Source organism: Corapipo altera, unplaced genomic scaffold (assembly GCF_003945725.1).
Source record: "Corapipo altera isolate COAL_440 unplaced genomic scaffold, ASM394572v1 249, whole genome shotgun sequence".
Lineage (NCBI taxonomy): Eukaryota > Metazoa > Chordata > Aves > Passeriformes > Pipridae > Corapipo > Corapipo altera.
The window spans coordinates 264,667-280,144 of NW_020884982.1; the positions used below are offsets into that span (position 1 = coordinate 264,667).

At 45.2% G+C, this 15,478-nt stretch overlaps 1 long non-coding RNA gene across 1 annotated transcript; it reads left to right on the plus strand.

Moving 5' to 3' along the window:
- The first annotated feature begins 6,762 nt into the window (after nucleotides 1-6,762).
- On the plus strand, nucleotides 6,763-15,238 carry LOC113957999. The gene is made up of 3 exons (XR_003531367.1): nucleotides 6,763-7,039; nucleotides 7,661-7,790; nucleotides 15,058-15,238. It is a non-coding gene; the product is annotated as an uncharacterized LOC113957999 (long non-coding RNA).
- Nucleotides 15,239-15,478: the final 240 nt, after the last annotated feature.

Genomic DNA, 15,478 nt, shown 5'->3' on the forward strand with positions numbered 1-15,478 from the left:
TATTGTAAGTAACATACACACACAAACACACAAAATGTTTGCAAACATCTGTGGGAACACCAAACATGCAAACAGTAGCCACAAGAAATCTTCATAAACAGCCAAGAGGCTGAAATGGATTTTCATAAAACCTTTGTTAAATGGTGAAAATATCAGCAGACACTGAAGACTTTATAGTCAGCATGTATCCCCAGATGGGCTGGATCATATGGAGAATTCCAGTGCTCATGAGATATCCTCTACAGCTCCAGAGAACCAGAGGCTCTTAATTCTTCTTTGAAAGACTCTTATGAGAAACAAGTGTGGCAGAATCAAGTAATATGTAGTTATTTTCATGGGCAGCCATCAGGCATCGGGCACATTTATGAATTCCATTACTGCAGTATCGAAGCATCTCCTAGCTGTTCATGTATTGCTTCTTCCTTAATCTCCATCTAAAAGGGATCTGTTGATCCCATTTTACAGGTCCAGCACCTGAACACAGCTGTGACAGTTCATAATGTCAAGACCATGCCATGGCATAAAGGGGCAGAGGGACATCTAGTGGGATTTCTACTCTTTCTGCATTTGCAGGCCATCAGAAATCTTCCCATGGGGTTCACCTTACCTGTGACTAAACACTTAGAATCACAGAGTCATAGAATTGATGAGGTTGGAAAGACCTCTAGCATCACTGAGTCCAACCATTAACCCAGCACCTCCATGTTTGCCACTAAACCACATCTCCAAGGGCCACATCTACGTTTGTTGAGCTCTTCCAGGGATGATGACTCCACTCTTTCTCTGGGGAGCGTGTTCCAATGCCTGACAACCCTTTATGTGAAGAAAATTTCCTAATATCCAATTTTAACATCCCCTGGTGCAACATGAGGCCATTTCCTCTTGTCACTTGGGAGCAGAGCCTGACCCCCACATGGCCACAGCCTCCTGTCAGACAGCTGTAGAGAGGAATAAGATCCCTTTCTGAGTCTCCTTTTCCCCAGGCTAAACACCCCCAGCTCCCTCAGCTGCTCCTCATCACACTTGTGCTCCAGACCCTTCTCCGGCTCTGTTGCCCTCTTCTGGACCTGCTCCAGCCCCTCAATGTCCTTCCTGAACTGAGGGGCCCAGAACTGGACACAGGATTTGAGGTGTGGTCTCACCAGTGCCCAGTACAGAGGGACAATCCCTGCTCTGGTCCTGCTGCCACACTATTGTTGATCCAAGCAGGGTGTCATTGGCCTCTTACCCCCCTGGGCACACCTGGGCTCATGCCCAGCCACTGTCACCAGCACCCCCAGGGGCTTTTCTGATGGGTACTTTCCAGCCACTCTGCCCCAGCCTGGAGCTGCAGGGGGTTCTTGTGACCCAAGGGTAGGACCACTGCTTGGCCTTGTTGAACCTCATCCCACTGGCCTTGGCCCATGGATCCAGCCTGTCCAGATCCCTCTGCAGAGCCTTCCTGCCCTCCAGCAGATCAACACTCCCACACAACTTGGTATCTGCAAACTGACTGTGGGTGCACATGATGCCCTCATCCAGATCATGAATAAAGATATTAAACAGGACTGGCCTCAATACTGAGTCCTGGAGAACACCACTGACTGGTCACCAGATGGATGTAACTCCATCTACCACCAACTCTCTGGGCCTGACCATCCAGCCAGTGTTTTACCCAAGAAAGAGTGCACCCATCCAAGCCATGGGCAGCCAGTTTCTCCAGGAGAATGCTCTGAGACACAGTGTCAAAATCTTTAAGAGGAAGAGCTCCCTGCAAGCATGAGGTGAATTGTTTTAAGTTCACATGGAGAAGATTTAGGAAAACACGCTCTTCCTTAGAGCTTTGTGGATCTCCAGTAACTTGTTGACCACGTGTCAGCCTTCAATGACCTCTCCAATGCCATTGTTTGAGGTCTGGTAATGGAACAGTGCATCTTCACAGCAGCCCCTAAATCCTTTACTTCATGACGATGCTGGGGCTGGACTGTGATTCAGGCTGTGGATCTTGTGTTTTGACTTCCTGAAGATTCACAGCCTGCTGTGAGAAAGGTAAGAGGAGCTGTGACTGATCTGATTTCTGTGAGAGAGTTCACCTTGACAGACTTTCAGCAGTAGTGAGGTTGAAGGCATTTTGAAGGTTATCTTCATTAAAAAAGGACTGGCAACTTACACTGGAAAAAAAAAAAAACAAAACCAAATGTGTGATTAGCAACTTCTTTCTTGACGTGACTGATGGCTGAGTGATTGCAATACAGTTACAATTACAATATTGCCCTTCTCAGCTGGTGTAGAACAACACAGTTTGGTCCACTGAAGTCAATAGACTATGACAGTTCATATTAGCCAAGAGTCCAGACTAAACTACTGTGTCCATGCACCCAGTTTGCAAGATCTTCCTTCCCTGCATTTGTCCCCAAGTTCTTTGTCCCAGAAGATCAAGATTTCTCTCTGACCTGTATATGAAGCCCTTCTAGTTCCTGACCTTGCCTTTGGATGAGGTACCATGGAAAAGGGATGTGGCTTTTTTAGGGAAGCAATAACTGAACTAGAGGAAAATTCAGCCAGATTGACTCTGAAAGCCCATGATGTGTTCACCATTGCAGAATGACCATCATGTGCTTACATGGCAGTTGGATCCCAAGGATGCACAGGGTGTGTATTCACAGAATCATGACTTGGGTTGGAAGGGACCTTAAAGATCAACTCGTTCTTGCCATAGACAAAGACACCTTCTACTTGACCAGGTTGCTCAGAGCCCCATCCAACTTGGTCTTGGACACTTTCAGGGATGGGGCAGCCACAGCTTCTCTGGGCAACCTGTGCCAGGGCTTCCCCACCCTCACAGGGAAGAATTTCTTCCTAATATCCAATCTAAACCTGCTCTCTGTCCGTGTGAAGCCATTGTGCCTTGTCCTGTCACTCCAGGCCCTTGGAAATAGTCTCTCCCTATCTTTCTTGTGGGCTCCCTTCAGGTCCTGGAAGGCATTGGAAGAAGGTAGGTCTGCATTTTGCCATCCTCATTGTCACCAGTGGATTCAACTGAGAGAGGCCTGACTGTCACAGCCATGGATTAGGCAATAAAATGACACAAGGATTTCCAATGCCCTTGACCAGTTCTGAATGAACAGCTCTTCCACAGACATGGGGCAGTGGAGGCTCCTGGATACTCCTAACACAGGAACACCAAATGGAAGTGGAAGGTACTCTGCCTTACTTTTACTCTGACCCTGCTGCCCCTTTCTGGGTGACTAAAGAACCTGGCAGGACACAGGGTAACCAAATCAATAAACATTTGCAGGGTTAGCTCTTTACTTTCTCCAGGTATCATTATTGGAATTTACACTTTCCATCTGAATCTATTTCATTGGTATTTGCACAGATGGTGTTTGGTGAGGTCAGAGATGATATAGGATCCAGGGAGAAGGGGGTGTATTTCAGGGAGTGCATGTTCCTTATTGAGGGCTCTTCTAATCAGAAGTGACCTGCAAAGCAAACTGAGCATCCTTTGCTGTGCACCAGGTTTAAATCAAAGAGCTGACCAAAATATGCTAAAATTTAGATGCATTTTCCTTTCAGTCGGATTATCCTTTGAAACTGTGAGCAAACCCTGCCTGACAACACAAAAGAATTTTCCCATGGATCAGCTAAAGCTGACTCACATGAAAGACTTGCCCAAAGTGGTCATGCCCTCTGAGCAAATACCACAGGCATGAGGATCTCTGCTCTTGGCCTAACAGCACTGTTAGGATTCCAGAGACCCAGCCTAGGAAGGCAGATTTTATTGGAGGAGGGGAGGTTGCCTACCTGTGACCCAGCCAATCTGCTCTGCTATTTATCCATGTTGCCAGCTTCCAGGGGAGGCAAACATTTTGCTCTGTCACTGCACGTTGGGACAAACTTCCTGCTTGGCCCCTGAAGTGCACCACCTAATAGCACTGGCTGTTTGCTTAAGCAGGTAAAACATACAGCAAAAGTCACTGCTGTGACTCAGAGAAAGAAAGAAAGAAAACCATCTGATCGTGAAAGCTTTCAGCACCAGGTTTTAGCGCAGGAGTGAAAACCTGACGGAAGCTGTGCACCCTTCTAAAATAAATATTTCCTCTGCTGGAATTGCTGAGTATATCACAGCCCAACAACTAGGAAGGCTTGCTTACTCATTCCTGCCACGTGTTTCTGAAGTGGTTTTCTGCTCTTCTAATGTTACCAGGGAGCGCATCCTCTGGCTGCCCTGGCTTGTTAGAAAAGCGAGCACATACTGAGCTAACTGTCAGAATAACCCACAAAGCACCGATGCAAATAGATGTGCAATTTTGCACCACTCAGAGAGACACAGAGAGAGTTAAAGCTTCCGGCCATTGTGTGGCTGAAATGTTAAAGCTAAAAGCATTTTGAACTAACCTTTGCATCCTCTCCTTGAACTTTTCGTTTACTCTTTGCACTTTTGCTTGACAACATCACTTGCTGCCTCCACCTGGTTTCTGCTTTGTTTCTAATGCTCCTGTGAAAGAGTTTTATCATAAACCTCATGGTATTTCAAGAAGATATTTTATTAATTGGGTATCTGTCCCTCATTTTCCATTTTCTTATCTCTGGTTGCTCTTAAAGTGTATTTGGGCCTAAGTTATTTGTCATTTTCCCTTTGCATATTATTTGGTCCCATTCTGTGTTTGTATTTGGGGTTTCAGTAAGATTGCAGTGATCTGTGACAAGATAGAGCCAAAGACTCTTCCCACATTACTAAAATATGTGGCAACAGGGCAACAAACTCAAAAGTGCGGGGCAGCTTCTTTTAAATAGGAGATGTCTAGTGGGTTTCACTCCGTTGTGTTTAAAAGTCAATAGTACACTTGGTGGTAGTCCCTGTGTTATTTGTTTTAAATTACGTTCAATTTCATACTGTCTCCACATTCTCTGTTTCCAGTATCCAGCAGATTTTTGTATTGACAAATGTGTGGCATTTACAGGAAGCTGTTGTGGAGAAAACCTGTGGTTCTTCTGTAGGGGCTGAGCATAGTTGTGGCTTCTGACCCTGGGGAGAGCTGTTCGAGTTCAGGATTATCCTGTTAGATGGATGTTTCTAATAAAACTACCAGCAGCCAGAGAGCTTATCTGTATCACCACTGGGCAGTTCCAGAACTAACATCCCCCTCAATATGAAGGGGGTGAGTCCTGAGTGTCATTATTTGTTTTGAACATGCCATAGGCTCAGGTTGTAGCTGAGCTTCCACAGTGGCCGCAGCTGATCCAAACCAGGGCTGCTTTGCCCCTTCTCACTCTCTTCCTGTAATCCACAAGGCAAGCTAGTCCATCCTGCTAAGTCTGCAAATGTCTTCTAAAAAATAATGGAATAGTTTTCCAGCTTAGCAAGTTGGAATGGTTAGGTGTGGGATCAGCATCAGTGCTGGTGCAAAGAAAAGAACAAAACCGCATAGCTATGGGCAGGAATGAGCCAGGGCCCAGAGAAGCTCTTAAATTAGGTTCAGGGGACAGGATGGGATGTGACTTTTAAGGGGAGTTGCACAGTCAGGTGCTGCCTCTGCTCAGCTTGCACTGAAAGTAGCTGTCGAGTGGCTGCTGTGTGAGTCACTCTAAGTGATTTATCTGACTGGAAACCCATCAGGCAACAGCAAATAAGAGAGTTCCTTCCCACTAGGGAACCAAAATTACTTTTTACATAGACTTTTTACATTAAACACAAGTGGGAGAAATGGGAGTAGATGGGCTAGGGAGAACTTACAGCAGCTTACTCTCAATCTGTCTCGGCTAAAGGAGGTGTCTGTACGCTAAAGGCAGAGGTCTCTGGGATACTGAGCAGGGACTGCCCATCTCTCTGGCTCTCTGAGCTGCTGGGATGTTCTGGGGCCCAGCTGGGTGGTTTTTGTTGAGTTAGTCACCATGGCTCACAGAGGTGGAAGAGGGAAGTGCTGGAGCACAGGAGGCTGGTCAATGTGGGGAGAGGGGCAGGAATGAGATGTGACAGCAACTACCTTCCCCTATATTGTGCATTGAGGTGCTGTAGGTCTGAGATTTTTTAACTAAAAGTAAGTATTTTAACAGCATTTTTGAATTAAGTTGGTTTAGTTTTCTATGAATACATGAATAAATGATCACTTCTGTTAGAGGTGCCCTTCTCCAGGTACCTCATTTCAATCTTGTACTGGCAGAATTGGTGGGGTGACCTGCAGCACAAGGGTTGAATGGGCTGGGTGAGAAAAGGTTAGCGTCAAACTGCCTTATGTTGGTTTTTCTAACTGGAAAACATTCATGCAACAGCAGACCACAGGGACCACGGCTCTGCCTCTAATCACTTTCCCATCACAACAAGACCATCTTTACCTGCCCATCACAACAAGACCACCTTTCCACCACTATTAATACTAGGTGTGTGCATCCCCTGCTCATAGCCCTCCTTGAGAGATGGAAATTAGGCATGGATGTCTAGTGCCTTTCCTACCAAAGGAGACAGAGTATCTGATATGCCAATGTCATTGCTCCCCAGGCCTGCCCTGGTCAAGCACAAAGCCTGTTCCTGGAATGCTTAACTATCAGGTTTTCTTGCCAAAAATGCATTGGCAGAGTGAATTTTGTATAAGGTCACAGCTTCATGCCTCATTTCTTTTGGAGTTTTTGATCCAATGCCAGGAGCCCCAGAGCTGATTTGTTGCATCACTGAAAAACAGCCTGAGCACCAGAATGTTTTTAAAATCAAGGCCAAAGTTCAAGGCTTTGGTCACCATCAAACTCATGAGATCAGCAAAATCTACATGAAGACCACTATATAGTACACTTTTTTTTGGGTCTCCATAGATCTTAAATATTTGTTTTTTTTTTTTATTTATTTTAAGGCATGAGTACATGTTCTGTGCCTTTTATTTTTTAACACAGAAGCCAAGAATGTTGCATTTTGTTGTGTTGACTGTCTTGCCCTTTGCTTTCTGGCAGATTGACTGGAACAGACCAATCACAGAAGCACTCTGATACTCTTCAGGAAGGTGGATGGCACCTGGAATGTCTCACTCAGACCGCTGTCCTGGTGTGCAGGAAGAAGGATACTAAAGAGGTGAGTATGAGATGACAATCTCTTTTGCTAGACACTGATACCACTGGTGAAACAGGAAAGCTTTCCAATCACCTTTTCTTATATCCTAGGGTAGACACTGGATAAAAAGTCTTTTGTGGCTTTTCCCATGGAAAGACATGCTTCCCCACATGGTGGCAAATGCGTGAACTTGTGGCCAGGCTCACCCTAGTTCTTCTCCAGCCTTTGGTACACCTTTTTTCAGTGGTGCCTTCAGTTGGGTTTAAACTGAAAGAGGGGAAATTTAGGTTAGATATACTGAATAAATTCTTTCCTGTGAATGTGGTGAGGCCCTGGCACAGGTTGCCCAGAGAAGTTGTGGCTGCCCCATCCCTGGAAGTGTTGAAGGCCAGGTTGGATGGGGGTCTGAGCAACCTGGGATACTTAAAGGTGTCCCTACTCATAGTAGAGGTGTTGGGATGAAATAATCTTTAAGGTCCCTTCCAACCCAAACCGTTCTATGATTTTATCACTGGATCCGTGATAAGGGAGACCAAGAACCAACATGTGTTCACTGAAATGGACAATGGACAAGGGGACTTGTTGGCAAACATGCTCCAAAAAAGCAATTTCTTTCTTCCTCTTATCTGTTTTTCTGCAAAGATCTTGCTCCTATGTCAGGAAGGTGTTTTCTTTTATGTCCCTGATTTTCATGGGTCCTGAAGAAATTACTGATGGGAGCTGGCCAGATAGCGAGACTACACTGGAGCAGAACTGGGCAGAGTTTGAATAAGTGAGTACTGCTTATTAGAAACTTCTGGAAACTCCCACCTCCCCTTCCTTTGGGCTGAAACCCTTTGCCATGCTCAAACAGGGTAGCTACCCTTGCTGGTGGACACATCCTCCTGGAGTCTGAGGGTGGCTGGCAGCTCTGGCCAAGGCAGTGAGCGCCCTGCTGCCCTCACTCTGCACCTCCCCATTGCCTCCTCTTTTTTTCCCCTTGTTGTGATTTATTGGGTTGGGTTCTGTGGCTGCTTAGTGGCTGAGTGTAGGTAAGGTATGTAAATTGCTTTTTAACAGCTCATATGCACCCACACATACTTAAAAGAAAAAAGAAAGGTAAAATAATACGGTCAGCACTGAATTATTAGAGACCAAGAATGCATCCAGAGCTGAAAGCCAGTGGCTGGATGGCCAAGTCCTGCATCCTGCCAAGGCTCTCTTCAGAATAAACTGAGTGGACAGCAAGTTTCATTGCTTCAAATTGGGATTTTAAAGGAGGGGACTGCCTCTGTGGCTGAAGTACTTACTTTGTGATCTGAACTTCTCCAAAACAAAGGTATTTAATTTTTATAGAAATTTCAAATCCGAAAGTACAGTGTTTCAACCTCTAGTGACATCTTGCTGTTTGTCCTGATTTGGTCCATTTTAAACGGACCAATTTAAATGGATCAATTTAAATGGACAAGGACAAGGACCACAGCAGGAGCAATTATAGCTCCTGCTATAATTAGCTGTGTAGCTTCTCCATTTCTCTTCTCAAAGCACCAGAAAGAACAGTTTTTAAGCATTGTCTGCACTTTATTGGCCTTATAGTGCTTGATATGAGGATACTTACTCTCCAATCTGCACTTTGACTTGTTTCAAGGACAGTCTGGACCACCCAATCTAGGCACAGGTTTGGAGTAAAAACCTGGATTTTCACAACTTGACTCTGCAGGCGAAGTTTTCTTCTCCTTTCCCAGGGGAAAAATTTTCATTCTTCTGTGTCACCAAGTAATCTGCTCTGTTAAGCCAATACTGAGGTCTGTCTGAACTAAACCAGAATGTTACAGAGAGAAGGAGTCTGGTTATGTATGAGGTGGTGGGATCTATCCTTCTTTCATAATCACTGAGGCCACAGACATACTGTAGCAGGTTTTCCAGCATGAATACGTGCTAAGCAAAGTATTTCCATATCTCAGGCCTCCATAGCCTCAGACCTCCACACACGGAGCCCTCCTGCCATTTCCCATCTGTCAGTCTCAGTTCCAACACCTTTCCTGAGCCTGTTGGGGGGTGAGCCCTTGTGGAGTCACGGGCCTCCAATGGCATGGCTTAAAAGCCTTGTTACAGGCAAGGACTTTGTGAGGGCCTGCTTGGAACAGCTTGGTTGTCCCTTCCTTTTTCCTACTATGCACCCTTCACTCCCCCTTGCCCCATCCCAAATATCTTCTCCAAGACAGCAAACTCAAGGTTTCTGCTTGAGAGACATGGTGTCATTCACATCTTTGAGGCAATGGGGAGACCTCACTGCACTTACAACTTCCTCAAGAGGGGAAGAGGAGGGGCTGGCACTGGTCTCTGCTCTGTGGGGATCAGTGACAGGACCCCAGGGAATGGCCTGAAGTTGTGTCAGGGGAGGGTTAGGTTGGATATCAGGAAAAGGTTCTTCCCCCAGAGGGTGGTTGGTTACTGAACAGGCTCCCCAGGGCAGTGGTCACGGCCCCAAGGCTGACAGAGCTCCAGAAGCATTTGGACAACGCTCTCAGGCACATGGTGGGATTCCTGGGTGTGGTCCTGTGCAGAGCCAGGAGTTGGACTGGACCTGTGGGTCCTTTCCAACTCAGCGTACTTTGTGATTCTATAACTCTGAGGGGCAGACCTATTAGAGCAAGTCCAGAGGAGGCCACCATGGTGATCAGAGGGATGGAGCAGCTCTGCTGTGAGGAAAGGCTGAGAGAATTGGGATTGTTCAGCCTGAAGAAAAGAAGCTTTGGGGTGATCTAATTGTGCCTTTCCAGTGTCTGAAGAGAACCCACAAGGAAGATGGAGAGAGACTATTTCCAAGGTCCTAGAGTGACAGGACAACGGGCAATGGCTTCAAACTGATGAACAGCAGGTTTAGACTGGATATTAGGAAGAAATTCTTCCCTGGGAGGGTGGGGAGGTCCTAGCACAGGTTGTCCAGGGAAGCTGTGGCTGTCCCATCCCTGGAAGTGTCCAAGGCCAGGTTGGATGGGGCTCTGAGCAACCTGGGATAGTGGAAGGTGTCCCTGCGCATGGCAGGGGGTTGGAATGAGATAGTCTTTAAGATCCCTTCCAACCCAGGCCATTCTATGATTCTACGCTACCTACATCCTTCTGGAAAGTTAATGGCGTTAAATTTACCCTTGTTCTCATAACTTTATTTATGGGCTTTTCCACACCTTGTGGCACTTGATTGAGAATGAAAGTTCCATGTAGTTCATACTGCATCCTCCAACACATCTGTGAAGGCCCCAGGGCTTTTGTATGGTCGCTAAGACATCACAAACAAACATGGTTAGTGTGCCCCGTCTTAACGTTCAGACTGTGAGCTGCACAAGGCCACCAATCTCCCCAAAGGTCTTCTGGTAAAGGAATGTAAAGTAAAAAGCAAACAAATATGGATAATCATGCCGCTGGCTAAGATGTGTTACCAAAAATTACTGATGACAAACCTCAGAATTGGATGATTCATCCAAGCACCCAAGAAGCACTTACAAGAAACCACATGACTAATTATGCTGGAGGTCAGGGACAGTTCTGTACAGTTGACACACGTAATTATACACTTTACAAAAACCAACCCTTGTCCTCAAGGTAAATAATGTGCTGTTATTGAGAGAAGGCTATGAACTGCTTGAAACTCCCCCTCTTGGGCTCCTTCTCTTGGTCATGTATTCTCTGCACAGCACCTGGCACAACAGCTGCCCAGGCAACAAAAAAACCCAAATAGCCCAGACCAAAATGTGGCAGATCAGAATTGCCCCCTGCCAATGCTGAATTTTGTGTGGTGGCATTTCGTGTGGGGTATTTCAACTGTGTTACACACACAAAGGCAAGACCTGACCCTGTCTTCCCAGATGAAATTTAGTGATACGACCTGGATTAGTGGGGTGGAAATCCAAGCAAAGAGGCTGATGAGCCTCCACAGAGTTGTAAGTGATGGGAGGTGAAATGCTACGACCCCATCCCTCCTGGTAAGGCAGTGCTTCTGTCAGCTGAAATGGGGCTTTGAAAGTGCTGAGATGTTCTCACTTTAGTGGGGAATAAATCAGGTCTAACTTTGAATGTGTTCGACGACACTATAAGCTGTACAAAGCTATAAGCTAATTATTACAGGAAACTCCTCTTTTGGTTATTTCAGCAAAATTTCAGTGCCTCTGTACATTTGAAGAGCTGGAACAAAGCAACTGGGTTTTGACTTTCACAATTTACCAAATGTGGCATTGATGGTGAACTGTATGGTGATGTCAGGACAGAGCTATATTTGTTTAAGGAACCTTCAGGCTCAAATTCCAGCTTTGTGAGTGCTCGGAGAGAGGAAATAGGGAAGTTCAGAGGAGAACAAATGTTTCCTGAACTTTGAGTTTCTTTGCTTTTATATACTACCAGATTTTTCTGTGATGTGACCAGCTGTCCTTTATAAACTTTACTTTATCTCTGTGGCATTTTGTGTCTAGAAAATTATTAAGCTGTCGTATTTGAGGACTGGAAAGAACAAAGGGCTGAAAGAGTTTTTTCTACCTGTCAAGTTACTCAGTTGCAGCTGAGTCCCTTTGCAGACATGCGTTTCCACTGATGTACATATGCACCATGGGCTGGTGCTCCTCGTGCTATGGAAGCTATAGATACAAAAAAAAAAAAGTATTCATCTATATGTATAAAAAATATACCACCTGATGAGGAGTACTGTGGTGCTCAGCAAAGCTCCCTATTACTTATTAGCCAGCCAGTGGGTCTGGCCTGTCTGTCTCTGTCCTTGGCAATAAAACAAAGATGAAAGGTAGCCGCTGATGTGGAGGCAGACTTGAAAGTACAGTAGCTATCTCAGGCCCTCTCCTTATCAAAGGCTGGGAGAGCAATAACTGTACTAGATGGAGCAACAAGGACGTGGAAGGCTGGGCTGTCAAACAGTTACACCTTGTGAGCAAACAGCAGTTTCACATCCCCGCGGGCACCCAAACACAGTTGGCAGCTGAAGGAAGGCTGCAGCAGATGGTGCCCAGCTGTAGTACCAGCCTCGTCCTCTTCCATCACAGGCACCAGAGCAAGTGCCTCCCCAGCTGGGGAAACCTTGCCAGTACCTAGGTGGTGAAGGCTCCCAGGTAGAAGCCATCCCTCAGACCAGCACAGGAAGCTCAGGTGTCACCGACCTGGTCTGCCAGGCTGGGAAAGCACAGGCAGAGAGTCCCACAGACCAGCCCCTACTCAGGCCAAAATCAAATGCCAGTGAGATCAGCCTTCTTCACAGGTGTTAAAAGAGTCATCTCAAATGCTGATAGAAGGGTGGGACATGGGAAGTTTTTAGGGGCAGTGGATCATCCTTTAAGAGGAGACTGCTAGAGTTTTAAACTTCAAGCTTCCTCAAGCACCATGTTGAAGCTAGAAGAGTTCTAGCTGATCCTAGCTGATCCTAGTGGAGAATTGCACTCAGCCTTGCCTTGAATCAATAGCTTGAGCAAAAAAGATAACGCCCCTCTCAAGAAAAAAAACAAACTGAGATACTGAGTCAATCACGGCAGCTTTTGTTGGTTTCATAAAATGATTTTTTTTCAGCTCCCTAAATTTGTCCATTTGTGTCTCAAATGCACTAGGGCTTGATGTACCTGACAAATTGTCTTACACAATACAGTCAACAAATGTGGCTTCTGATCATGCTCTCTATCATGAAATTACTAAGTGAAGGTCAGAAAGACAATTTTTTTTTGGTAGGTAAGCCAACCAAATCTTTGGAGCTGAGAGTACAGTGTTAGTGCTGGAGTTCCTCTCTACAGATCAGTTTTTCAGTTAGAGGAAGAAAGTAGAAAAGAGCCACAAAGGAGATGCAGAAGACACAACATACACCGCAGCGGATATTGAACTGGAAAGAGTGGCATAAAACTATGTTTGTCTTGGATCACAAGGACTTCATCAGGAGATGACACAAGATCCAATACTGTCTTAAATACCAAATTCCATAGCAAACTTACTTTTTCACTACAGAATAATGGTGATGTGCTGGGTGAACCTATATAAGAAGGGCATGGAACTGTTGAAGCAAGTCCAGAGGAGCCCATGAAGCTGATAAGGGGACTGGAGCACCCCCCCTATGAAGCCAGGCTGAGGAAGTTGGGAATGTTCAGCCTGGAGAAGATGTGTTGTGTGGAGACCTCAGAGCACCTTCCAGTATCTGAAGGGGCTACAGGGAAACCTGGGAGGAACTGTTTATCAGGAACTATAGTGACAAGAGAAGGGGGAATGGCTTCAAACGGAAAGAGTAGGTTTAGATTGGATATTATTATAATATTATAATTCTTCCCTGTGAGGGTGGGAAGGCCCTGGCACAGGTTATCCAGAGAAGCTGTGGCTGCCCCATCCCTGGAAGTGTTCCAGGCCAGGTTGGATGGGGCTCTAAGCAACCTGGGATAGTGGAAGGTGTCCCTGCCCATGGATGGGGGGTCATACTGGATGATCTTCAAGGTCCCTTCCCACCCGAATCATTCTGTGATTCTATGTTGAAAGTAGCTTGGTAAGTTTTAAGGAATTTTTAAAACATTAGTTGAACATAAAATTCCTGTTGAACAATTTTCCAGGTTTACGAGTGAAGCTTGAGGTAGCAAAAACTGGGGGTAGCAGGTTGCAAAAAAACCTCTCAGGAAAAAAAGACTTCTAACACATTTTCTAAAAGTGCATCAGTCTTACCCAGAACCCCGTCTGTGTCACACAGCTGATGTTCCTGGCAACCCCAAGAGCTGCTGGATCCAGGCTACACAGTGTTATGTAACATGGTTTGCTTCATTTCAACCCTGATAAGAAAATTCTTGGAAGTCACTTGAAAAACAGTAACTATGGTGCTGATTTGTTTCATTTTGCTGCTATGAGGGAGGGTCCCGAAGGCAGCCAACGTGATGGGAGAGGTGATGGGTAGTGAGAGTGCCTTCCCAGGTGTTTTCTAATTCCTAAGAATAAACCAAGTTTTGAAAACTTAAGCTTGGAGCATTTTTCCCCACTTATATCTGTCATAGCGGTCAGCATTAATATTAAACACCAAAGTTCCAAAACACACATTTAACCTGAAAAAATATCTGGGATGGCAGGGAAAGAGGAGGGACATGGGAAATGGGCCTGGAAATGGCATCTGAAGTAGCTGAGTCCTGTTCCCTGACACCATGTGAAAACACAGGGTGTAGGTTCTTCCAATTTTTTATTTTTAAATTGGGTAAAAAGTTTTCTCCTCCTGCTGCTCTTGGAAGCTCCTCTAAAACCCTCTTCCTCTGATGGTTTGAAACATTCTTCTGATTTCTTGCTTACAGTTCTCTAAACGTAGCTTATACGTGCAAACATGGTCTTTAATCTAAATAGCTATTCTCTTTCACATATTTTCAGAAAGAAAAGTCATATACCTGCTGAGATTCTTTTTCCCTAGGCTAAAAAATAGCTAAATAAGCCACTTCTCTTGTGTTTTTAGTGTGAGATCATTTGTTCCATTTGTCTTAATTTCCTTTGATAGAGCTAAATCAGTTCAGCTTTTTGAAAATTGTCACCTTATAATGGTTCCAACTCTTAGGACCTCATAGTTTTTGATAATTTTGACAATTTTCCCCCATCCTTTGCAGCAACTTCACATACACCTTCATTGAAATCCTTGTTGCAGCTCTTCCAGTCTGAGTTCATCGGTATTGGACTTTAGTGACCTGAGCTGCCTGCAGCATGCAAGAGGACCTCTAATATGGAAAATATTACTATTTGCAACCAGTGACCTACCAGTTTAATATAAATATTCTCTAAAAGCATGACTATAGACTTCAAACTGAATTAGTGCATCATTTTGGAGCCAGCAAATGGAGAAGGGATATAAGTCTCCTCATCTCCCTATTACTTGTGGGTAAAATTAATACAGAGATGCTTGATTGCATTTCCTGTGAATCAACAGCAAGTGCATCTGTATTTCCGGAAACAACTTTGCCCCTAGTGAACACCCTCATGGTGAAAACAAACTAAATGAAAATTGCCTCCAAGATCTAACCCTAATCCTAACCCTAACCCTAACCCTTTCTTTTCCCTGTCTTCAACAGCAGAAAATCCCAGAGCCCTCTCACTGGAGTGACAGGAGCTGCTGGTTAAAACTGAGAGTGGGGCCCAGCCACCACTCCGTCGTCCGTCGTCGTGACTTAGATGGATAATTAGTCAGGTAACAATTCCACTGTTGAAAAGTCTGTGAGGCTGGGATCAAACCAACTCAGCACTGCAGGCAACTGTCATGAGATAAAAAGATAAGATGAATGAATGTGTATTGCACTTGGAATGCACAGAGCCCGATATAGATGTAAAATATTATTACTAAATGCACTAGTGCTCTGTTGTAAGGAGATTTCCTGCAAAAGCAACTGAATGGATAAACTCCAGAGACCCCGACAGTCATGAAAATAAATCATGTGAGTAAAGCAGTACCTGTTCCGAGGCTGCACCCTGCTCTCCTGTAACAATGTCCCCTGG